The sequence below is a fragment of the Magallana gigas genome, chromosome 4 (assembly GCF_963853765.1).
Source record: "Magallana gigas chromosome 4, xbMagGiga1.1, whole genome shotgun sequence".
Lineage (NCBI taxonomy): Eukaryota > Metazoa > Mollusca > Bivalvia > Ostreida > Ostreidae > Magallana > Magallana gigas.
Genome location: NC_088856.1, coordinates 17,610,873 through 17,637,989, shown reverse-complemented (window position 1 = coordinate 17,637,989; position 27,117 = coordinate 17,610,873). Strand labels below are relative to the sequence as shown.

Here is a 27,117-nt window from a genome sequence, read left to right as displayed (position 1 = left end):
ATGATAAAAACCCTTACATTTTAAACGTGATATGATTATGCCGTGGAAGAACTGTATTTTGAATAACAAACCAAATTTTAAAACTATATTAAACCTGAATTTTACGAGAATTAGTTTAAAATTTCGAATATTTAGAAATCTTGAAATAACTATAACAATTTCCCTAAATGAAGTTGTTAACATTAGTACATAAACACTTAACATTGTTTTATGTTTCCTTTTCACACATTCACAAAATTTCCTCAATATTATTTTCAACGATATGTTTGATAAAGCATAGATGTAGATTAAGGATGTTTAAATACATTTTTGGAGAAATCATGTCCTCAAAGCACGTTTTTGGTTTTACAATTGTAATTCCATTGCTGTTTACACTATACCTAAATGATTTCACTTTAAGGTATGTTTTGTGATTTGAAATTTGCATTTTTTGTTTTGTTCTTTTTAAAAAAAATTATCCGTATATTTCATTTAGAAACAACTTGCTAATTACAGTCAACAGTAAAATAATAATAATTGCATTACTTAAAATGAATTTCAGGACTCTTGCAGACCGTACATTAGAGTGTTTTACCAATTATTACAACGATGGTAACGGGTGTAAAGGTATTGTAAATTTTATAATTTCAAATACAATATAGATATAGGGACACAAATATTCTTAGCTAAAGAATCATTAATTTGGTGGGATATCATCTTAATCAAAAAGTAGTTGTAGTCTTGTCGATGTTATACCTTTTTTTTTAAACTTTACCACTAGCCATGTATGCACGTGTTCGTGACATAAATCCTTGAAAACATGTCATACAAGCTATTATTGTATCCACTATCAAAGGTTATTTTTATTGTAATGGTAATTACTTGTAAATGTTATACTATTCATTATAAACAGTTATAAAATTTACATTGTAACTGTAGAATGTCCAGCTGGTTATTACGGTGACAACTGCTCAGTAGTATGTCCATCACCAAAGTATGGCATTCTGTGTGCCCAGCAGTGTGACTGTTTGCCTTGTCATCACGTCTACGGTTGTCCTTCTACTCCCCTTACAGAAGGTAAGATACTCTCAGTACATGTAAATGAATGTAGCCATTTGATTAAAGCTAGTTTTGTACTTCTTCATCCAGACTATCTTTTAAAATAAATAATGATATTAACCAATAATATGGTTTGCTGATAATTATCAATCTCCTGATGAATCTTTTATATATTTTGATTTAAAAATTATTGCTTTGCATAATTGTTTTATAGTATTATTTTGGTGTACATCGTCAGAAATATTGTTATATCAAATGCAATTAAAAAATAAACACTGATTCATTTTTGCCAGAGACAGCGAGCGGTTACTTTACAGCTCGGGATAAAATAGAAGACAAAAAGCAAGCACAAGGAAACAAATTAACCACTTCTGGTAGAGTTATAATTATTTCAATAGGATCTGTATTATGCTTCATATTAATGCTTGTAATATTTCGAGAGTTGTGGTTATGTTGCCAATTTTCATCAACCTACTGGCAAACGGACGGTCATTAATGATGTTTATGAGGATATTGCTGAAATAGACAGTGCTGTTCAGGAACTCACAAAATGATTAAACTATTGAAATGAATACAGTGTAATGACGAATTTCGAACTGATTTTATATTAATAATATATAACATTCCATAAAAAAATGAATTTTCTATTTTAATTGTATTTAGATTTCTATTCAAATTATATAAGTTTATGATTTGCTGTTAGTTTTTTCATTAATATGAGTAATTTTACATCTAGATTAAAATATACTATTATGATTATTCGCAGTTAATAACGTCAATATAAAATTTTAAAATATTCTGAAAAGAATCGTATTCACCCCTGCGAATGTTATTGTCATTCAAATTTTAGACCACGTGGTATTATTTGACCATTTCAGTTTCGCAGTAAAAATCGTACCTCGAGTTTAAAGTCTATTTCACAGCAGATCTAGGTTCTTGTAGTCAAATATAAAATCTAGAGGTTTATTGATTTTAAACTTTATCTTCATTAATTGGTGAATAAAATGTGTTCTAGAAATAAATGTGACTATACAAAAATTAGTTTTTGTCTGCTGTTGCATCAACTAACATGCTTAAAAGAGATCCCTCCTGAGGATTAATTTTCGATCTGCGCCTGACCTAGTAATAACATAAATAGTGAAACAGACTATACCATTTTATGCAGAATGTTCTTTAAAAATGGCTCGATATACTAAGTTTAATGCAAAACAGACACCCATTTTTTTTTAAAACATAGTATTGCACACCACAAGCATCAAACATGGCTATGATTTTATTAAGCAACCCAATGTTTATATTTTCAACCACTCTACACGTGGTTGAACACGAACGATAACTCTGTTCTGAATATTATCGTTTAATATAAATAACTGCTAGATGGTGAAATAAGACATACATCTTCGAAAGCTTTTCCCGTTTTAACATAAATCAAAGTAGGATATGATATGAAAAACGACCAGTACTTAGTACGTATTTTGAGAATATTATCCGAACACTTATACTTTCGCTCGAAATTTCACAGGAACTGAACAAATCTCGGTGAAGTCTCGTGAACTTTCATTCGAGCACCTCTGGATTTATTACGTACTTAGCAACGATAAAGAAAACATCACGAACACATCTGCAGGGGTGGTATTAGGCACCGAGGATTGCAAAAACAAAGAGCTTTAAATTTGACGAGAGTTTTTGTGTACGGTTTCCGTTGAAAGTTGTAGAAAATTCTGCAAGTATTCACACTAACTGCGGGAAAAACCATAACTACAGAGAAGAATGCTTACAATTTACTGAGGTTAAATGGGTTTCAGTGCTATTGCGAAGAACGGAGAGGTTAAGAATTTGAACTTGTACGTCTATTGATACGTTTGAAACTTGTACATGTATGTTTGAAGGTACAGGCTCCAAATCTGCATGTATACTCTTATGAGTAAAACAATTTAAAATTTTATAACTATGATGAAACAAAGTGTACAGCCGATTTTATAACTTATCCTCTCATTCACTTTCATTATTGTTTACGCTTATTCCATATATTGAGTTTAAAAAGTACAAGCCTTTAGTCCCGTGTACTTTTGTTCCTACACGTTTTGTACAACTTGTAGAATTATGCGGAATGCAGAAATTATGACGCAAAGTGCATAAAATAAGGATATTCTCATAGTTACAGGTACTCGTTCACCTAAACTGTCAACTGCTTAACATCTCTGATCTATGCATTTTGCTGCTGGTTCCAAATTTCTTTACCGATAATGTGTGCGAGTTTTTGACTGTATTGAACCACATTGTGTTTCATTAAAATTAAATTGACATATTATTCATGTTAACAATTGAGTCTACTAAAATTTGTGAAAGGTGGTTGTATCCATAGAATGTAAATCGTTATCTTACAATCTTTTATGACCCACTGGAGACAAATGATGTCAATATGAAACAAAGTACTGAAGTACTGACGGGAGTTGATTTTATCGATTTTTTTAAAAATAAACGATATGTTTTTATTGTTGTTTTTTCTAGTTTGTTTTTTTTGCATGGTAAGAATTTTCCTATATTATTTGAATTACGCATATTTTAATTATATAAATTCTCCTGAAAACCCCATATGAATCTTGTTGCGTAATATTCAAACAATTAATTCCATCAAACTACGTATTAGTAAGTTCTGAGAAATTGCATGGATTCAGGTAATATTGAATATATATTAATATTTTATTATCAATTACTGCTCTCGATATAAAGTATCACACTACAAGTTTTGTTCAAAAGTATTTTTCCAGAGTGACCACTGATTATTAGAAATTGACATTTTTGATTTGTAGATTGCTACACATCTTTCAATGTAATATTTCATTCTTAAATGATATAAAAGGCCACATACTTTGTAACAAGCATGAAAAATATACTTTTTTCAGCATAAAATAATCAAATTTATTATCTTGTTGTTACCATTCAATGGTGCCTCAGCTAAAATAATATTAATAACATTAAAACCGATTCTATTAGAGGTTGTTGTGTGTATGCAAGCTGAAATTTCTCCCCAGAGGTAATATTTTTTCACAGTGTCACAAAATCTTCAACAGTCATCGGTTTCAATTTTAATTTTTAAAGGTAGTAACATACATGGAGTATCCTAAGAAATATTCAGTGATGATGAATCAACAGTAATTTTAAAACAAACTTTAAACAAATCTGGTATGCATACATTATTATTTACATGTTGAGACAGCTCTTTATTTCAATTGTATACTGAAGTGGGAACAATATTGTTCTTGTTGACACAATTATAAATCACTTTTGTACATTTCTCATTTAACAAAATATTTCAAAATGAAAAGGTAAATATGGACCACTTCTACTTTCAACAACATTTTTCTTTTAGTGACATACCTTTCAAAAAACTGGAAACTGCAGAAATAATACTATTGTACTGCATTACACATATCCTTGAACTATCGAAATCTTGCTGAAACACATTTATTGCATTGATAGAAAGTTACCATCATTAATAAACAATTACCAACATTTTAAACACCATTTTAATACCATTGTTTGTAGAGGACACTGTTGTTATTAGTCCTTATAATAGAAATAAACCATACTGAAACAATAAAAAAGTTGTTTTTCGCGTACATCTTATTTTCAGTATTCTTCATGACATACAGTCATGAGGTAAAAACAATAAAAAAAAAATCATATCAAAAATCATCATTTTAGGTATCAGAATATCTTAGATAAATGCATCACCAAAATCAAATATTTATTTTCAATGTCGCTAGCATTAAGTGTTAAGAATATACCTAACCATGGCTTGTTGTTTTGTGTTAATCTTTTACTTCAAGAGCATTTTAAAGACATGATAAAAAGGAATACATAAACCATTTTTAAGCCCCCAGGTAAGTAATCTTGAAATGCAACAACTCTTTTTACTTTATTACATTTTGATTTCCGTATAAATTCAAATGAATCTTTACAAAGTAAAGTTATTTTTTCACATTTTGGTCAGGGAAGAGAAATAAATAAATGATTAAGTTTTGGCAAAATGAGAGTTTGAACAATTATAATTCGGTCAATCGGCGTGAGTATCCGTCTATTCCATTGTTGTATCAGTGATTTAGTTTTTGGTAGAATAATATTATAATTTGATTCAGTATTTTTTTGTAATTATACTGAAAAATGAATTTAGAGCAAAACAAAAGTTGTCGAACCGTAGGCTAGTTTCGATCTAGTACGATGGAAAACATGTTTTGAGAATTTTTTAGAGCCGTCAAGAGTGAGCAAAGTATCGTCCGATAATTGTGAAATTTTACGGGTTTTTTTTTATTAAAAAAAAGTTTACTTTTGTAGTTTGAAATATATATGTTGATCATTGTGATCAGACCACTCCGTGTCTCCAATTTGACCAATAGGCAATCAAATTTAACCAATACATATCAAACATGATCAGTTTGATGGTGCCATTAATTGTTTTATTTAATATATACAGCCCAACGTTTCTCTTTTCCTGTCGTCGGTCATGAACAGGGAATGACTTCTAAGAAGATGATACCTGAATACCTGTTTGAGTAATTTAGCTTTGTTTAGGAACCACCCGTACGGGATGTTCGTAGATCTTGTATAGCGTATTGTAGAAGAGCGATTTTACAAGTTAAAATTTTAATTAGATTAGAAAGCACCTGATCTACTTCTTGCACTTTTTACTTTTACGTCGTGTCCTTGTCTGTGTTTAAAAGTTACTTTTCAAGTGTCTCGATGACTTAATTTTTTGTGACATTAAAATCGTCTCGATTTCGTTTTATAGTGCTTTGTGAGTAAATGTTAAAAATTTCTTTAGTCAAACAAAAGTGTCTAATTAAGGTCTTCCGTTGGAATTAAGGTCTTCCGTTTTCCAACGGAAGACCTTATTGTTTTCGTTCGGTTTTCTTTTTCCCTATTATTATTAGGGTCTTCGGTCTTCAGCGGAAGACCCTTCTATTATTGTAATGTTTCTTTTTCACTTTTTTTTTATTCCTTTTTTTTTCTTTACAATTTTTGTTCAGAAGATTTCTCGGAGATGGGTGGTCCGATTTTTGTCAAATTTTCAGCATCGATCTATTATTATCTAAAGCTGATACGCTTTTTTTTATTTTGCAAAAATCACTTCCGGTTCGGACTTATCCGCCATTTTGTAATTTGTTAAAAAGTTCTTGTCCACACATTTTCTCAACAACGGGCAAACATAGGAGGCTGAAATTTTCAGAAATGATAGATGTCATGAACATCTAGCCTCACGAGGAAAATCATTGTCCGGAAATTCCGAGTACGGAAGCTAGCTGGGGTCAAAATATAGGACACGTTTATGACGAATACTTCTTGTCCACAAATTTCCTAAAACGACGAAAGATAGGAGGCTGAAATTTTCAGAAATGATAGATGACATGAACATCTAGCCTCACGAGGAAAATCATTGTCCGGAAATTCTGAGTAGGGAAGCTAGCTGGGGTCAAAATCTAGGACACGTTTTTTGACGAATTCTCCTTGTCCACACATTTCCTCAAAAACGAGCAAAGTTAAGAAGCTGAAATTTTCAGAAATGATAGATAACATGAACATCTAGCCTTACGAGGAAAATCATTGTCCGGAAATTCCGAGTAGGGAAGCTAAATTTTAAAACTCATATTAAATGTGTTATAATGACCTCAGACTAATTTGAAAACATAATATCTAAGATGCACTTTAATTCTGCGTCTAAATAAATCTTTTTCAAATTGATGAGATGAAATTTAAATTTTTTGAAAATTTTAAATTTAATTAAATCGTAATAAAATGACCTCAGACTAATTTTAAAACATAATATCTAAGTTGCACTTACAATTTTGTGTCCAATGAAATCTTTCTCGAATAAATTGGATGAAATTTATTTTTTTTAAAATTTAAAATTTAATTAAATCGTGTTAAAATGATTTCAGACTAATTTTAAAACATGATATCCAAGTTGCTCTTACAATTCAGCGTCTGATGACATCTTTCTCGAAATGATTAAATAAATTTTAAATTTTTAAAAGAAATTAAATTTGATTAAATCTTAATAAATTGACATCAGACTAATTTTTAAATGTAACATTTAAGTTGCGCTTACAATTCTGCGTCTAATGACTTCTTTCTTGATTTGATTTGATGATTTTTTAATTTTTTGAAAATTTTAAATTAATTTAATGTTTAAATGATCTCAGACTAATTTCAAAACATGATATTTAGGTTACGCTTACAATTATGCGTGGGATTACAATTCTCTCGAATTGATCGGATGAATTTTAAATTTTTAAAAAATTTTAAACTCATTTTAATCGCATTAAAATGACCTCAGACTTATTTTCAAACATGATATTTGAGTTGCGCTTACAATTCTGTGTCTGATGACATCTTTTTCGAATTGATCGAATGAATTTAAAATTTTTTACAAATGTTAAACTCATTTAAATCGCGTTAAAATGACCTCAGACTAATTTTAAAACATGATATCTAAGTCGTGCTTACAATTCTGCGTCTGATGACATCTTTTTCGAATTGATTGGATGAATTTTAAATTTTTCAAAATTTTTAATTTCATTTAAATCGCGTTAAAATGACCTCAGACTAAATTTCAAACATAATATCTAAGTTGCGCTTACTATTCCGCGTCTGATGACATCTTTTTCGAATTGATTGGATGAATTCTAATTTTTTTTCAAAATTAAATTTAATTAAATCGTGTTAAAATGACCTCAGACTAATTTTAAAACATGGTATCTAAAATGCGCTTACAATTCTGCGTCTGATGACATCTTTCTCGAAATGATTAAATGAATTTTGAATTAAAAAAAATTAAATTTAATTAAATTGGGTTAAAATGACCTCGGACTAATTTAAAAACAAAATATTTAAATTGCACTTACAATTCTGCATCTAACGACTTCTTTCTCGAAATGATAGGATGAATTTTAATTTTTTTGAAAATTTTAAAAATTTATTTAAATCGTGTTTAAATGACCTTATACTAATTTAAAAACATAATATCTAACTTGCGCTTACAATTCTGCGTTTGATGACATCTTTCTCGAGATGATTGGATGGATTTTAATTTTTTATAAAATTTTAAATTTTATTAAATCGTGTTTAAATGACCTCAGACTAATTCAAATACCTGATATCTAAGTTGCGCTTTCAATTCTGCGTCTGATGACATCTTTTTCGAATTGATTAGATGAATTTTTTAATTTTTTAAATTTTTTAAATTTAATTAAATCGGGTTAAAATGACCTCAGACCAATTTAAAGACATGATATCTAAGTTGTGCTTACAATTCTGCGTCTGATGACATCTTTCTCGAATTGATTGGATGAATTCTAAATTTTTTTAAAAATCTAATTTAATTAAATCGTGTTAAAATGACCTCAGACTAATTTTAAAACATGGTATCTAAAGTGCACTTACAATTCTGCGTCTGATGACATCTTTCTCGAAATGATTAAATGAATTTTGAATTTAAAAAAAATTAAATTTAATAAATTTGGTTAAAATGACCTCAGACAAATTTGAAAACAAAATTTTTAATTTAGTCGTGTTTAAATTGTCTAAGACTAATTTTTAAACATAATATTTAAGTTACGCTTTCAATATTGCGTTTTATGATATCTTTCTCGAAATGATTGGTCAATAACCTTATCTCATTATAAGGATCTGATGAAAAAATTGGACGGAAGACCCACTCGTTGCTCGCAACGAGATCGCATCTAGTTATTTTTCTTTTTTTTCCCAACCAATTTTGTGTACACGATTTCTCGAAAACTACTCCACCGATTTACATGAAACTTTTAGGTCTGATAGATAATGATCTGAACCTTATTGGAATTTTTTTAATGATGACGTCACTTCCGGTTTTGAGTTATTTACAATTTAACGATTTTCAGAGGGTCGGCTTGTCCAGGGGTAAACTCCTAAACGATTTAAGATATTGAGTTCAAAATTTCAGGGATTGTAGACAAAAGGTTGTAGATCTGACATGTGGTATATATATTTTCCTGTGACCAAAAGCGCCGAAGCTCGCCCGAGCTCGAAAATTACAGTTAAAAAAGCGTCGTGATTTTTTGTGAATTTCTTTCAATATCTCTTTCCTTGATTGTATTTTGTTATAACATGTAGAACAAAAAATCTTTATAAAGCCAAGAGCTTTTATGTGACATCAATCGAAAGGGGCTGGGCCTTCAAATAAGGGGCTGAGGGGATCTAAAGTCTTTTACTGATAACTTTTCACTGCGAAATATTTTGTGATAATTTAAAGAAGCAATTATGTTCATTCTAACGTTATCCACCTACACATGGCAATCATTAACTCCCATGTTACGTAATTAGGGGTTTTAAGGGGCCAGAAGTCCAAAAATTTGATGCTCAATATCTCAAAAAGTAGGAAAATTTTGAAAAGCAATATTGAACAAAAGATGCTCAAAATATGAAGCTTAACTATTTGCAACCATTATTTCTTTGTTATGCGGTCCCTAAAAGGAGTTACAGGGTCGGCCCCTAAAACGACCCTCTCAACATATCTCGAGAACGGTACAAAATTTGTAAACACTTGTTGAACAAAATGTGTTTAAATTGATTAGAGCTTTCATTTGAAATCATGAAAAAGGGGCTAGCCTTTCAAATAAGGGGCTGAGGGGGCCCTAAAGTCTTTTAATGATAACTTTTTACCGTGAAATATTTTGTGATACGTTATAGAAGCAATAATGTTCATTCTAAGGTTATTTACCTATACATGGTAATCATTTCCTCCTATGTTATGTAATTAGGGATTTTAAGGGGCCAGAAGTCCAACACTTTGATCTTCAATATCTCGAAATAGAGGAAAATTCTGGAAAGCAGTATTTAACAAAAGATGCTCAAAATAATGTGCTTAACAATGTACAGCCATATATTGTTTGTTATCTGGACCCTAAAAGAGTTTTAGGACCGGATATCCAAACGATTTTCCCCAGATATCTCAAAAACGGTAACCAATTTCTAAACACTTATTAGCGGTACACAAAAATATTTTTTAACGAAAATGAATGAAAAGGAGCTGATCCCTAAGGGACACCAAAGGGATAGATAGTCTTTCACCCATAACACTAATAGATTCCGCCTCCTTTTCTGGATAAGTTTCGTTGACGAAGATCAAAAGTAAGGCCATTCCTTATTCTAAAAATCGGACGGAAGACCTCCTCGTTGCTCGCAACGAGATCGTGTCTAGTTCTTTTTATAGTTGATTTTAGAGTTGTCTTACAGACCAATTGATTAAACAATATTATTTCATCCGTTTATCCCAATTAACAATAAATATAATCATCCCTGCAAACAGCTCAGCTCGTTATTTGTTGGATCGTTATTTATTGGATCAATATTTGTGACGTCATTATGTCAACATACTAATACCCGCCATAGTTTGAGCAAAGCAGTTTACAACAGAGAACTAAATCACGCGAATAAAAGCGCTGCAACAAGAAACTGACAAGTATCATCGTGTAACAAATCAGTCATTGGAATTGGTGACTGGAAAACATAAAATCAACAATGCATTACGATATACATTGGATGACACAACTGACCGACAATGCCGTTAACACAATGAATTATCATTATACGATATATTAAACAGAAATTCACTTCTTGATATGGTTTATGTGGAGTTTTATTGCAACAGAGAATGTGTAATGGGATGTGAGAAATAAATTTCATGAAAATTATGAAAAATTATGAAAAAATTAAACGTATATTTATACAAATAAAACAAAGAATTACAGTAAAATGCCAATGTTCATTTTTGGGGGCCATTCTAGGCTCAAACCATATATATTCCTTTACATTCCTTTATTTGTTATCTATTTGCTATATCTATATTACATTATAGCTGAAGTGTATAAACATAAATTCAAAAATTGAAGTTTGACTACATGCTTATAGTGCCAACTGATACTGTTTACAATATTAATTCATATTATTTTGTTCATCATTGTCGTGCGTCAAAAATTAGGCTCCGGATATATTGTTTGGGTAAAGTTTTTGGATTTCAAGAATCCCCCTCCCCTTCCGATCTAAAGTTCTAATGAAGTGCTTTTTACCATCTAGAGCATTCAGCTCTTATAATTGTCGCCGAATATCCCGGTGATATAATATAAACAAACTATTGTTATCCGTGTATCCCCCGATCCAACAGGAAATATCTAACGACACTTATATTAATCAATATGGTGCTCTAAACTAAAAATACTGTATCAGTCTATCACAAAAACAGGAAGGTTATACGTGTATATGCAAGGCCTTGGTAAGTATATATACACGTTTTTAATTGGAGATAAGACATTAAGGGGGAGTTTGGAGAGTATTTTTAAAAATAAGTTACTCAGAATTGCGAATTTTGTGATGTGACAAAATAATTGATAATCCATATCACATAACAAATCATAACCATTTTTAGACGGTTGTGTAGAATATCAAGACTTAGCAAGGTGAATAACGTGATGCATTGTTTACAACGTACAGTACTGCAACATTTAAATCAATTCACGACACGATCTTGGTTATAATAACATACGCTTCATCAAATAGTAACGATGTTGATATTTTTTCCTTACAATTTTTTCATATAGCATTCGAAGTTTACTACTTCCTTTATTTTTATTTATTTATTATTATCATTATTATTTTTTCTCAACGAATATTTTGTAATATGGCAAATTTAGATTTAGTATCAGTGAATGTAAGAGGTCCTAATTCGTCAGAAAAAAGAGATAATTTTTTTCATGGCTAGAAGAAAATAAGACTAATATAACACTTTTACGAGAAACACATTTAATAGAGAAACGTGCTGAATTGTATGATAGAAAATGGAACGGAAAAGCTATTCATGCTTTCACCGACACCCCCTTAAGTAGAGGCGTTTCCGGGTTTTTTTTAAAATAAAAAATGTAATATAGATTATTAAATGTGCATAAGTCAAATGATGGAAGGAAACTTCTGGTAAATGCTAAAATAGATAAAACTTTATTTACAATTGTTAACTTAATATATAAGGAATAAGGAATCATTCTTTGGGTATTATGAGGTGATACTTTTGGTCGGGGCGTGATCAAATCCAATAAAGCCAGAAGGGCTTTATGATAGATACTTATATTTATATAATTTTAAGCCATCGTACAATTAAATCTTTAACTATAAATGAGCAAACCCCACCGGCGCCTCCATTTGGCGTCATTTGTATTATGGGTTATATAGTACAAAATCGATACGTAGTGTTATCACAGACAAAGACACTGGATGATGTAAATATACATGCTCCCAATAAAGAAAGTGATAGAATAGTATTTTTTAACTTGCTAAATACATTTTTTTCTTCCCATACTTCACAAGATAGAAAACTAATCATCGACGGTGACTTCAATTGCAAAATGTGCATAAGTCAAATAATGGAAGGAAACTTCTGGTAAATGCTAAAATAGATAAAACTTTATTTACAATTGTAAACTTAATATATAAGGAATAAGGAATCATTCTTTGGGTATTATGAGGTGATAATTTTGGTCGGGGCGTGATCAAATCCAATAAAGCCGGAAGGGCTTTATGATAGATACTTATATTTATATAATTCTAAGCCATCGTACAATTAAATCTTTAACTATAACTGAGCAAACCCCACCGGCGCCTCAATTTGGCGTCATTTGTATTATGGGTTATATAGTACAAAATCGATACGTAGTGTTATCACAGACAAAGACACTGGATGATGTAAATATACATGCTCCCAATAAAAAAGTGATAGAATAGTATTTTTTAACTTGCTAAATACATTTTTTTCTTCCCATACTTCACAAGATAGAAAACTAATCATCGACGGTGACTTCAATTGCAATTTTAAAAAAAATGACAAATTCTGCTAAAAAAGGTAAGTATAATAACAAATAAATTGGATCTAGTCGATGTGTGGCTGAATAAAAATCCCCCCCCCCCCCCAAAAAAAAAAATGATTATATCTGGTGTGATGCTGAAAATTTCCCGAAGAGTAAAGTAAATTACATTTTTGTGCGCAATGACTCAATCGATTATGTAAAACAATATTGTTGTTCGAAAAATACCAGGTACACAAAAAAAAACAACGCGGTTAAGTGGCCACGGGTTAATAAAATGTAATTTTAATTTTAGTAATTTGGAGAGAGGTAAAGGATACTGGAAATTAAATATCTCGCATCTATAGAACGAAGACTACAAACGCGGAATCTTAGAATAATTCAAAAACATAGATGACTCATTAGATCAAATATCAATATGGGAAACTTTTAAAATGAAAGTTCGTGATTATTCCATGAATAACGCAAGACAATCCAAAAACAATGTAAAATATAGAATAAAATTGATTGAGGAAAGAATAGATGATATAGAAAAATTTACCTAGCGGAGATATTGATATGAATGAAAAAAGAAAACTTGAAAAGGAATTTATATATTACAATTACGATGAAATAGCTAAAGGAGCGCAGATTAGATTTAAAGCAAAATGTATTAACGAAGGTGAACGAAATACATAATTCTTTTTAGGTTTGGAAAAAAAAACATCGAGCTAACAATCGATATTAGAAATAAAAACCGATAACAAAAATGTAGCAAGCAATAGCAGAATTATAGAAGAAATGTGTCACTGTCATGAAAACCTATATAAAAGTAAATCTATTAAAAATGACGATATAAATGCTTAATTAAATGACGTTGAATGTCCAAAACTTAGCAATAGTGAAAAAGAATATTGCGACTTATTACCTACAACTGATGAATGCGCAGATGCAGTAAATAATTCAAAAAATTACAAATCCCCGGGTTTAGACGGTATACCGACTGAATTTTATAAATGATTTTGGGAAACAATGGACCAATCTTTGATGAAGTTTTCCTAAGTATTTTTGATGAACAGGAACTACCCTTTTCACAGCGGTTAGCTCTTATCACTCTTTTATTTAAGAAAATGGACAGAAACAGCCTTAAAAATTACAGAACACTAAGTTCAACAAATACCGACTATAAAATTTTGGTTTTCTCCTTGCCAAAAAATTACAAACAGTTATTGATAAACTGATTAGCAAGAAAAAATCAGCGTATATAAAAGGGCGCTTTATAGGCATAAATGCAAGATTAATTTTACACATCTATGAATACTGCATAAAGGTTTATTGTTATTTTTAGGTTTTGAAAAAGCATTTCATTCAGTCGAGTGGAATTTCCTTTTTCAAGCTTTAAAAAAATTTAATTTTGGTGAAAATTTTATTTCATGAGTCAAAATTCTTTACACAAATCCAATTTTTAGAGTTGAGAACAATGGATGGATTTCGAAAATTTGCAAAAGGAATAGAGGTATGAGACAAGGGTGTCCTATCTCAGCACTGTTATATCTGTTTGTTGCGGAAATATTTACTTATAAATCAAAACACAATTCCAAAATGCAAGGAATAAATATATCAAACATGGTAGACGATTTAAAAACTCTTTAACATGCAGATGATGTTACTATAGCCTTGAAAAATATTTCTTCTTTAAATGTTGCAATAACGACTGTTAAAGAGTTCTGTAAACACGCTGGATCAAAAGTAAAATTTAAAAAAAGCCGCAATGTATACTACTTGGTAGTTTAAAAGACAAATATAATAATATAAGAAAAGCCGCAATGTATACTACTTGGTAGTTTAAAAGACAAATTCCAGGAATAAATATATCAAACATGGTAGACGATTCAAAAACTCTTTAACATGCAGATGATGTTACTATAGCCTTGAAAAATATTTCTTCTTTAAATGTTGCAATAAAGACTGTTAAAGAGTTCTGTAAACACGCTGGATCAAAAGTAAAATAAAAAAAAAAGCCGCAATGTATACTACTTGGTAGTTTAAAGGACAGATATAATGATATAAGAAAAGCCGCAATGTATACTACTTGGTAGTTTAAAAGACAAATATAATAATATAAGCGGCATTGATGTAACCAATGATGCTGTTAGATGTCTTGGTATTTACATTAGATATAATAAAAATCAATGCTATGAACCTAATTGGTTACACTCTTTTCAAAAATATGGGAAAACTATTCGAGTCCTGGAAAATGAGAAAATTAACTATATTTGGAAAAGCATGCATTGTTAATTCATATATCTAAGATAATTTATGTGGATTTTATTTTGAGTATATTAAACAACTGAAAAATAGCATACTTAATTTCATTTGGAATAAAAGATATAGAATAAAAAGAGTTACTGTAATTGTAAGGCAAGAAGATGGCGGAATAGGAGTTGTTGATATTGAATCGAAGTTTAAGGCCTTGAAAGCTGCATTGTTTAAAATATTGATTGAAAGAACATACATAAGGAACAAAATAGTTGATAGTTATCTAAGAATTTGAAATGTAAATAGCTATTATGTCGGAGACTTATAACTCTAATTTTGGAATAATTCTTAAACTCCCTATATTTTTTAAAGAGAAGTATTTTGTAGTTTCAATGATTGTAAAAAAAAAAACCCATTGACGTTACTAAATAATCTTATATAAATTTTGCTAAACAACCAATTTGGCATTTGTTTCAATTTGTCATAAAAGTTGGAATCAAAGCGGCATATTGTATGTAAAGGACCTTTTTAATTCTGATGGTCAATTCGAAATACTTCAAGAATTGTCATCTACTCTAAAACTCAAAGCTAACTGGATGTGTGAATATAGAATAGTTAGAAATGCAATATATGAAAAATCATTAAATTAATTATTCAGTGTTGTTAATATCTACAAAAAGTATCCAATTGTGATTTTCTTATTATTATTGGTTTGCATGGTATTGAAGACAAAAAAAAATGTTAATTTTTCTACGAAAATTTGTTGTTCAAAAAATTTAAGCCTCCCTGTCACCAGGCACAATATTAAAATGACATCTACAAAAAACAAAGTAAGAAATATATATGACAAACGAATATGTAAATTTAATTACAAATGGCTGAGCAATACAGTGTGCTGTAACAGTTTACTTTTTGAATGCAAATATAGGTCTTCTGCATCTTGTAATATGTAAAGCGAAATTGAAGATGTAAAACATTTGATTTTGAGTGTAAACATGTTAAGATGATATGGTCAACTTTAAGCTTAGTTATAGGATTTGATATACAGTGGAAACATGTTATTTTGGGTTTTTATTTTGAAAGAAATTCAAAAAAAACACCTAACTTTCTATGGACCCACAAGATTTTGTAGACAGTCAGTTACAAACCTATTAAGCATTTTGTGTGGTCGAGGACTTAAAGTGACCTAGACCCGAGTTTGGATCAAATTAAATTAAAATTCATAAAAAATTATTATTATTATTTCATTTATGTATAAAATGGTTTATTTGTGGATTTTGAATGATTCAACACATTTTGAAAGTTAAAAGTAAAGCTACAATCAAGATCCAGAGATAAGAAGGCATTGTTATGTAAACTAAGCTCGATTCTTATGTCTGTTTACAAATAATGTACAATATAAGAAAATATAATTTTTTTGACAAAATAACATAGGACAAACAAGATACGCTGATTCAATGTATTTCTAAATAATCATCAACAACAAAAAACAATATTAGATTAAAGTTTATACCAATACAACACATATGTATACAATAACAGGACTCGAGCTTTGTTTACAAAACAAAGATTTTTAACCTACGCATCTTTCGTGTTACTCGTTATTTAACTTCTAAATTTTGAGAAAGCATTAAAAACATCCATACTGACCACTCTAGACTTCAAAAATGGAAAAATATAATTTGCAAAATTTTTAGCTCATTCGTGTCCAATTCTCTTTAAGTTTGATACAATGTATGTAAACAAACAATAGATAATACACAATTAAATTCAAATAAATTCTTATTTTTATCGCTCCTCGTCATTCGTCTGCATCCTCAATGCCATTGTAGGACCATAATTTTACGTCACGGGCAAAGGGAGATCACTCTAATTATTTTAGGGCTTAAAAAACAAAAGGTACGGTCGAATGTTTGTTTAAAAAATCAGTGAAAATGTCTTTACGTCCGCTATGTTGCCGTATAAACTTTGACGTTCGCCGTTTAAAGAAATGTGTAATGCAATCACGTGGCGCCTTTCATCCAATGACGTCGATGCATTCTAATCCGAGGCAAAACAATCTTCTTATGAAGTTGCAGTTGAACAACTGTCAACGTTTGTGACGTCATTAGAAAACTAATCATTTAACCTTTGACCACTCCGTTTATCGTGTTTGTACTATGATCGTTTTCCACACACGTTACCTTCCAAATATATGTGGAATGCAAATAGATTAATCTTCATAAATTGTTTATTTTACACAATCATAAATTTCCTCTTTGCTTTTTATCTATTAATTACTTCCTTATTTCTAGAGATGAAATATAATGTTAAATGGGAATCATTACATTTTTGAATAAAAAAAGATGTACCTAAATTCTCATTGTGGATTTACATTGGCCATTCCTTTGCTGTGGACACTCCATTTAGATAAGTTCACAAGGTATGTTTTAGGAGATCTAGAGTTTTATCAGTTCTGTTTTTTCTGCATTTTCTTTGTTTTACAAACAATTTATAAATCAATATTGTTTTTTATCTATTGACCACCTGGGTGAAAAAATTTGTTTTATATAATAGAATCTGATTTAAGATGTCCCAATTATAAAATATTACAATTACAATGTCTTTATGTAAATCTTAAAATGAATGGGATTGTATTTTGTGTTGACACCTTATTAAAGGAAAAAATCATTTTTAACGTTAACAACCATATTTAGTTTGTAAAATTTCTTTCCATTGTTCATGGATTTAATAATGTAGAAAGATTTCTAAATACAGTATATGCATATGCTGTATGTAATGTAATTTTTGTGTTGGCGTTTTACTCCATTTGTACTATTTATTTACGGAGTGAAACAAATAATGGATTTTATGGTCAATTTTTTGGCTGGCGAAGTACATACTTTTATCTTTGTACAATGCTTGTTGTTGAATTGCGCCATTTATTACAAGTATTTCAATAGTGTTTTCAAATCACATTTTTCCATCTTATGACATTTATATGTAAACATTACTTATTTTCTCAATCGATCGATCAAAAGAGAGAGAAAGAGAGAGAGATTTAGAGAGAGAGTGATTGAGAGAGAGAGAGATTTAGAGAGAGAGTGATTGAGAGAGAGAGAGAGATTTAGAGAGAGAGTGATTGAGAGAGAGAGAAAGAAATAGAGAGAGAGCATGTGAGAGAGAGAAAGAAAGAGAGAAAGAAAGAGAGAGGGAGAATGCCTGTTTTCAATTTTCTAATCTTAATTTTATTTCATCGTGATTTTCAGAGCTTTTCCAGGCAAATCTGAAAACTGTACTTTTAATCATTATAATGATGGGAGCATTTGCAAAGGTATTGCACTTTTAATTTATAGGAAGCATAAAAATATAACAATATGCAAGATCAAATATACATAGCTGATTTGATAACATCATATATTTTCAGCTCCATTTCAAAACTTTCATAACAGAATGCAACGCACAATGTTAAGCGAACAATTAAATTTTTTTTCCTTTATCAATACGTTAACTTTCATACAATTACAACTCTTTACTTTGTATATGATATAACAAGAGCTGAAGTTATCGAACGACGTGTACATGTTATTAAATATTTCAGGAGCTAATTCCAATCTTATCAATTAACATGCATGAATTGTGTTCGTGAGTTAAAAGAACTGAAACTATGCAATTCAAAACTTAAACGCTAATAAAGAGCTATTAATTGATTGTTAAAAGCAAGTAAATTAACTAAATTACTGTTGATGTACGCCAGTACGTTTCCTAAAAGAAAAATCGAAATCTTCTTCTAAGTGAATTTCAGTCTGACATCAACATTACTATTTGTGCAGTATGTAATTTTTCTTAGGTTGCTTTAGTTTTTGGCCAATCGATAAATAGGGCGTGAATATTTTAGTCCTGTCAGTTTCCTCAGTTGTTGTAGGTTTCGACCAATCGATAAAGGGCGTGTAGATTTCAGTCTGGGTGTTTTTACAAGGCTTTGAAGTATTGTTTGGCAAAATAAGGCGAGCAAACACAAAATGGGCGCTAACAAGCTCTTTTAAAAGCGTGTTTTGTCCTCATCAAAGGCGGTGTAATGTAATCAAGTGAATGATGTCTTTTTAAAAAAAAATTATAAACTATTGATTGGGAAATATTGTAATTTGATTAGTTAGTCGATAGAAAGCGTTACGATCTTTCTTTTTTGTAATATGCCTATTGAAAACGATATACTACTTCTGTTTGCTTAATACATATGTTTTTTAGCATTAAAACAAAGTTTAAAAAGGCATTAATAAGCGAAACTTCGTGTAACTGTTTGCCTGTTTCGGGGTTGTAAAGCCCTTTTAGATATGCTACATATCTTCTTTTTTTTTTAAGTAATTACACATTTATTCAAATTCAAACGTAATATTGCTATATCTAGAATGTCCGGACGGGTATTATGGTACCAACTGCTCACATATATGTCCTGCATTATTTTACGGCACTAAGTGTATCCAGGCGTGCGATTGTTTACCTTGTCATCATGTCTATGGCTGTATTTCTACTCCTCATATAGCTGGTGAGATACTTAGTACTCTTAGTAAACATGAAAATATTTCATAAGTTTGTTTATTTTTCTTTGATATAAAATATGATATTTTTTCTCAATTAGTGCATAAACCTTTTGCTAGTCAGTGGCTAGCATTTAGAATAAATCTGGCATATCAAAAACTTTAAATAATATAATACTGATTAAAAGTTTGTTAAGTTAATATAATTGTTTTGCACGTATGTTAAAGATATATATTATTAATAAAGAGAAAAAAGTCGTGCAACTAAATAAAGTTTTAGAAATTGTTAAATACATTTAAATATTTTATATCAAATGTCAGTCTGATCGTCACCGAAAGGGCTGTTTTATCATCTAGTGATTATTTAAAGTGGGTATATTTGAAGATATATTGTAACTATATTCTAGAGACAACGACATCTGAATATGAGATCAAAGATGAAATAAAGAAAACCACAAAAATCCAAGGTACATTTACCAAATTTACAAATAAACACGAAAACATACTTTTAATTAAACATTCTGGCACTCTAATTTCTAAGCTGACTCTACACCCGCAAAAAGTAAACGGTAATCATTACATACGAATTTTGTTTTTACAGAATCAACCAACTTCAAAAATGAAAACAATGATAAAGTAAAATGCACAAACCAAACACCAGAACACAAGACCAATTTTGGTAGAAATATAATTATATATGTTGGATCTGTATTGAGTTTTATATTAATAATAGAAATTATTCGAGGATTGTATTTATACTGCCAATTTTCTGGGCCTACTGGCCGACGGGCAATCCTTGATGACATATATACAGGTATTGCTGAAATGGAAAATACAAGAACAGTATGAAGTGAAACACACTTACTATTTTTCTGTCCATGTGCCACAAATAATACAATTTTAATCTTAACTTATGTAATATTAAGTTGGAGAATGGTGACATTATGAAAGTAAAGCTGTTCTTGATTAAGAAAGCTATGTACACTATTATTACCAGACGCCAGAAGACGGTCGGTTTTATAGGTATGAAATATCAAAGTGCTGAAAGTACTGGAACCGGTTGGCAACCTTGTTTGCATGTTGCTAAGAATTCATGCGTTAAATATTCATTTTTGGGCACAATATAGTTCGAATCAAAATTTTATCATTTGATGTTAAGCATGAAGTTTTTAACTTCAAGTTGTATTTAACCCAATAGAATACATATCAACTTTCTATTGATATACTACGCAACATTCTCGAAGGATTCTTGTATTTGATTTATATTGTTGATTCACAATTGTAATCTAAATGTTCTTAGATTTATATAATAAATTCAGACGAAAGCACAATTGGTTATTTTCGCTCAAGTAGACACCGCATAAATACTCTATAACAAATGAAAAAAATCGATGAATTGTATTTTAAGGACGGTACATTGTATTCCAATATATACCGAGTCACGTACGTCCGATTCAACAACTTGACAGATGTTCCAGCACAGATAGTCCGATGTAATACTGTTTGCAAAATCGATACCAAAATGCAGAAATCCAATAGAGTTTACATTTAAAGAAATAGCGAGAATCGAATCTCCCGGAAGTAAAATAAAATCATTATACTTTATGAAAAAAAAGTTACGTGTAAATAAAAAAAAATCCTATTTCATAAAATGTAAGAAGGTAATAGGTGTGTCTATAAATGACAATCACACATTTGTTCTGTGAAGAAGATTTATTTAGAATTTTTACCATAAAATTGTAGCATGCATGATTGGGTATGCATTTTTGCATTATAAAATCAACCATATTTTGATAATGAACCTAATTTTAATTATAATTGATTTTACACGCTTTATACAACTTGTAGATTTACGCGGAATGCAGAAATCATGACGTAATCTTAACACAATGCCCAAATAGAATAGATTCTCATAATCACAAGTATTCGTACACGAACACGTTTAAATATTTAACCTATCAATGTGCATTTTTGCTGCTGGTTAATTCCATTTTATTTTAAGAACACTTGTTTATTTTATCTAGCAACATAATGTTATCAGAGAACCATAAGATATGCAGTCTTGTACATGTGTTGTTCTAAAAAACAAAAACCTTAATAAAAAATAACTCCTATTGAGCCTGCATCTGATACTGTAAAATTTAAAATTTTAAGCTATTTAATAAATGATTGAAAGCAAAGTATCATATCAACATTAAGTTTATTAATAAAACTTCTTAGGTTGCTGTAGATTTTTAAATGCATTTAACAAAAAATATATAGTTTTCGAATGCATTATCTAAACATTGAACAGATGCTTCAAAAATTGGTGGTCCGAAGTTGATAAAGTAATTGAAGGCTTCATGTTAAGGTAATATTAATATTTTTGAAAGATTCAAAGTGAAGCTGAAATAAGCAACTTCAATGATAACAAACGAACGAATGTTTACCTTGACCAGAGTTCTTGTCCAGGGTTTCCGTTCAGTTTTGTTGAAGAAATTGACAGAGGTCGTCAAAGGGACTGATATACTGCAATGAAGAATATGTAACAGTTTGCTACCGGTAAATGTGATAGAGATAATCTTAACATTAGTCTCTAGTTGTTAAATAACAACAAAAAACCCGCATTGTATTTTATCTAAAATTAAATGACATATATTTAACGGTTACATGCGACTGCTATTTATTATCATTTTTTTTTATTGAACTTTCACATATTCACATACCATAGCATAAACATTTATATAAATATATGTTGCAATGTATACATATACATTAAATTTTTAGAATTTGTTTGGTAGATATAATCAGTATTTTGATATAAAGTATATATGTACATATATGTATTACTTCTCAGAATAGTAACGATATAATTTGAACAAGTTGTGGTATAAATATATATGTGAAAAATGGTTTTCTTTTTAGAAAAAAAAAGGAAAAGGAAAAATTCAAATATACAGAGCAAAACAAAAACAAAAAAAAAGAAACCAAAAAATAATAAGAAACAGGGACATTAAGGAGAGAATAAAGATGGGGATGAATGTTCCAAACGTTGAAATATATCTTTCCAATAAATATCAAACAAATGATAATTACAGTTTTTCAGAAGCAAAAGTTTTTCAATAAACAGTCTTCTGGTTATAGATTTCTTAATGTTTTCTACATTTAGCCTTGATGTTTTCATTTTAGTTTGCAGAATACATTGTTTTGTGAAAAGAATGATTAAATTTTCCAACCTATGAATATCTCTATTATCAAATTTTCCAAAAAGGATTGAATATTTGTCAAAATTTGTTTGTAAACCAAAGATATCTGTCATCCATTTCTCCAAATCAATCCATATTTCTTTCACTAAATAACAGTAAACAAAAATATGTTCTATAGTCTCAGGGGTCTGTTGACAAAAGTAACACAGTGGAGAATTTACTATCCCTTCTCTATGTAAATGATAATTGATTGTCAAGATCCTATGTAAAAGTTGGTTTTGAAGCCACAGTAATTTTGAATCCTTTCTGCACTTAAAGGGCAGACTATAAATTTTCCTCCATTGTTTTTGAGTTAATTTGATTTCTGACATCCATTTTTTTCTGATTTTGGATAAGTTCTTTTCTTTGATATCAAGAGATTGTACATGTCACTACAACCCTTCTTAGATCTACAAAATATTTCTACTGTATTTGGGTAACCAAGATTACAAGTCTTAGTTAACGGTATATTTAATACTTTCACATAATTTTGTATTGCTTGTGTTAAACCGAGATATTGAACAAAATTTGTTTTTAAGTTGAATCTCTTTTTCAACTGATTATAACTAAAAATCTGATTGTCATATTCATACATATCCCCTATATATATAAAACCTAAATTAAATAAATCCTTAAAGAAATTGATTTATTGTCGATTTTAATATCTGGATTATACCATATGTGTTCATTAAACAGTCTATCACAATATCCTTTTTGCACATCAATAATTGTTCTCCAACATTGCAATACATCTTTCCAAAATCTATTGTTTGAATTTTTCATAATCATATTTTTTAAATCAATACCATTTCATCAATGTTTGCATATTATGTCCAAAATTATCTTTAAACAAGTTTGTCCATTTTGAATTTGAAAATATAAGCCTTCTAATCCAACTTGATTTAAGTGCTATCATAAAGTTTTCAAAATCTATCTTTTTTAATCCGGCATTCTCATATCCTTGAATAAGAGTGCTTCTCTTAGTTTTGTCTGGCTTTTTATTCCAAATAAATTTGAAAAGTTTTCTTTCAAAACTTCAAATAAATTCTAATGTTGGGTTTGGTAGTGTTAGAATTAAATGATTAATTTTTGGGACTATAAGTGTTTTAATAACTGTTATTTTGCCTATCGGTGTAAGATTTCTAGAATTCCATCTGGTTAAGAGTTTATCAATCTTTTCCATTACTTATATATAATTTATATCTATCACCTATTCCAGATTTACTGAAAAACTTATACCCAAAAGATTAAACCTTGTGTCAAATTCAGTAAATTTCCATCTAGAGTGATGATAAACTTCTTTTGAGAATTGTTTACTTCCTATCCATATTATTTTTGTTTTACTAAAGTTTATCTTTAGTCCAGACACATTTGCATATAAGTCTAGTGTTTGGAGAATTCCATCAAGAGATTTTGGAGAGCCGTCTGTGATTAATTAAGTGTCATCTGCATACTGCGATATTTTATATTCTTCCCCATCTATATTTTTGCCCTTTAGATTTTTATTATTTCGGATTAAGATACCAAGAATTCAGCACAAAGTATTAATAAATATGGAGAAATGGGATCCCCTTGTCTACATCCTCTCTCTGGTTGGAAATATTCAGATATTATGCCATTTTGTATAATGCATGAAGTTATATTGTTGTAGAATACTTCTATCCATTTTTTTTTATTGATTTACCAAAATTAAAATACTCTAAAATTTGAACTGAATCAAATGCTTTTTCAAAATCAATAAGCATAATTAGACCTGGTATTTGTTTACGTTCAGTGTAGTTCATGATATTTTATACAAGTCTGACATTTTCCCCTATAAACCTACCCTTAACAAAGCCTGTTTGATCATTACTAATTAATTTATCTAAAAAAAAATTAATTCTTTCTGCTATACAGCCTGTCGCTATTTTATATACAACTGTTTATAAAGTTATTGGACGCCAATTTTTCAAAAACTGTTTTGGTTTATCTTGTTTTGGGATACAAGTAATTATTCCTAATTTATTGGTAGAAGACAATTCACCTATTCATAAGATTTATTAATTGCTCTAATAACAAAGTATTTCAAATAAGGCCAAAAAAAATTAAAAAATTCAGCTCTAAGCCATCGGCACCAGGGCTTTTATCATTTTTCATATTTTTCAAAAAATTCAGGGCTTCATGTTCCCTTATAGGTCCTTCTATACTTTCTTTTTCTTCCTCTGTAAGTTTTCTTGTGTCCAAATTATTTAGTTTCAAACATATATTTTCATTTTCTATTTGTCTTTTCTTCTTATACAAGTTCTCATAAAACATTTTTGTTTCATTTAAGATGTCATCTTGATTGTATATAATTTGGCCATTTTCTCTTTCTAGTTTAGTTATTTGTTTACTAATAAAGTTTTGTGATTCTAAATTACAAAAATAATTTGATGGTTTTTCTCCCTCTTCTATCCATTTAACTCTTGACCTTATGTAATTTCCTCTAAGTTTGTGGTTTCTAATATTTATGAATTCAGTTTGTTTTTCCTCAATTAGTTTTATTGATTCATTGTCAGTATTTTGTTCTAATATATAATATAATTTCATTCTCTAACTTTTTTTCAGTTTCATTTTGGAGTTTGTTTTTAAATGTTGCATATGCTATTGTTTTTCCTCTTATTATACCCGCACTTTCTAAAGAAAGTTCGGGTATATTGTTGTTACCCTGTTCCGTCCGTCCGTCCGTCTGTCCGTCCGTCCGTCCGTCCGTCCGTCCGTCTGTCACGTTTTACTTTCTCAAACTGCTCTTACATCTTATAAACCAGCAAACTGAACTCTTGGAGTTTGATTTGGGGTATCATGTTGTTTTGTAAAAAGGTTTCAAAAATTCTCTGTTAGTCCTGGGGGTCAAATAATTGGTAAAAAATGACGTTTTTTCACAAAAAACCTTCTTCCTCGAACTCCTCCTACATTTTCAACAGTAGACAAATCATCTTTTGGAATATGTTTTAGGGTATCCTATAGATGCGCAATAAGGTTTCGGAATTTTCAATTTTGTCCTGGGGGTCATTTAATGGCTGAAAAATGACGTTTTTTTACAAAAAAACTGGTTTCAAAAACGTCATTTTTTTGGGGCAGTAGCCAAATGATCTTCTAGAATATGATTGGGGGTGTCATATTGAGGCGTGATCAGGTTCCAGAATTTTTTTTTTTATTAAGGGGATCAGTGGGCAACAAAAAATGACGTTTTTTGGCCAAAAAAATATGGTTCCCAGAACTCCTCTTACAACTTTTGGAGTAGCTACGTCATCTCTTGGGATATAATTGGGGCTGTCCTATAGATGTGCAATAAGGTTTTAAAAATTTAAATTTCATCCAGGGAGTCAAATAGTAGCAGAAAATTGACGTTTATTACTAAAAAACAAAACATTGATCCAAGAGCTCCTCTTATGATTTAATGGATAGACACATCATATCTTGGGATATGATAGGGACTGTTATATAGATGTGCAGTAAGGTTTTAAAAATTTAAATTTCATCCAGGGAGTCAAAAAGTAGCAGAAAATTGACGTTTATCACTTCAAAAAAACATAGATCCTAGAAATCCTTTTATGATTTAATGGATAGACACATCATACCTTGGGATATGATAGGAACTGTTCCATAGATGTGCATTACGGTTTTGAAAAATTAAATTTAACCCTGAGGCCCATTACCAACCAGTACATACCTTTTGATGCCCTTTAAGGATCAAGAATATATATGGTTAAGGGGTGGGGATCTCAACCGTTTTCGAGATATTCGTGCACTTCCTGTTCAAGGGGGGTCATGACCACCCCCAGGGCCCATGACCTACATACCGTTTGATGCCCCTTGACACAAGGAACAAGAATATATATGGTTTAAGGGTGGGGATCTCAACTGTTTTGAAGATATTAAGGGACTTGCTGTTTGAGGGGGTCAGGACCACCCACAGGGCCCATGACCTATATAACATTTGATGCCCCTTGACATCAGAAACATGAATATATATGGTTTAAGGGTCATGATTATAAATAGTTTCTGAGATATATAGTAATTTCAAATTCCTGGGGGGTGGGGATGACCCCAGGGGTCAGATCTAATAAACCCTATATATTGCCAGTAACAGCCAATATATGATTATGAAAACCCTATATTATTATCTTTGTCCGTTTTCAAGTTACCATTTACAATAGAGTCTACGATTCTTCCTACAAGGTTCAATGTTAG

At 30.1% G+C, this 27,117-nt stretch overlaps 2 long non-coding RNA genes across 2 annotated transcripts; both read left to right on the top strand.

Moving 5' to 3' along the window:
• Positions 1 to 264: 264 nt before the first annotated feature.
• LOC117682008 (uncharacterized) lies at positions 265 to 3,483 on the top strand. The gene is made up of 4 exons (XR_010713641.1): positions 265 to 400; positions 542 to 606; positions 919 to 1,056; positions 1,332 to 3,483. It is a non-coding gene; the product is annotated as an uncharacterized lncRNA (long non-coding RNA).
• Positions 3,484 to 11,298: 7,815 nt separating this feature from the next.
• Positions 11,299 to 21,012, top strand: LOC117682005 (uncharacterized). Its single transcript, XR_010712905.1, has 6 exons — positions 11,299 to 11,347; positions 17,459 to 17,586; positions 18,413 to 18,477; positions 19,552 to 19,689; positions 20,089 to 20,148; positions 20,283 to 21,012. It is a non-coding gene; the product is annotated as an uncharacterized lncRNA (long non-coding RNA).
• Positions 21,013 to 27,117: the final 6,105 nt, after the last annotated feature.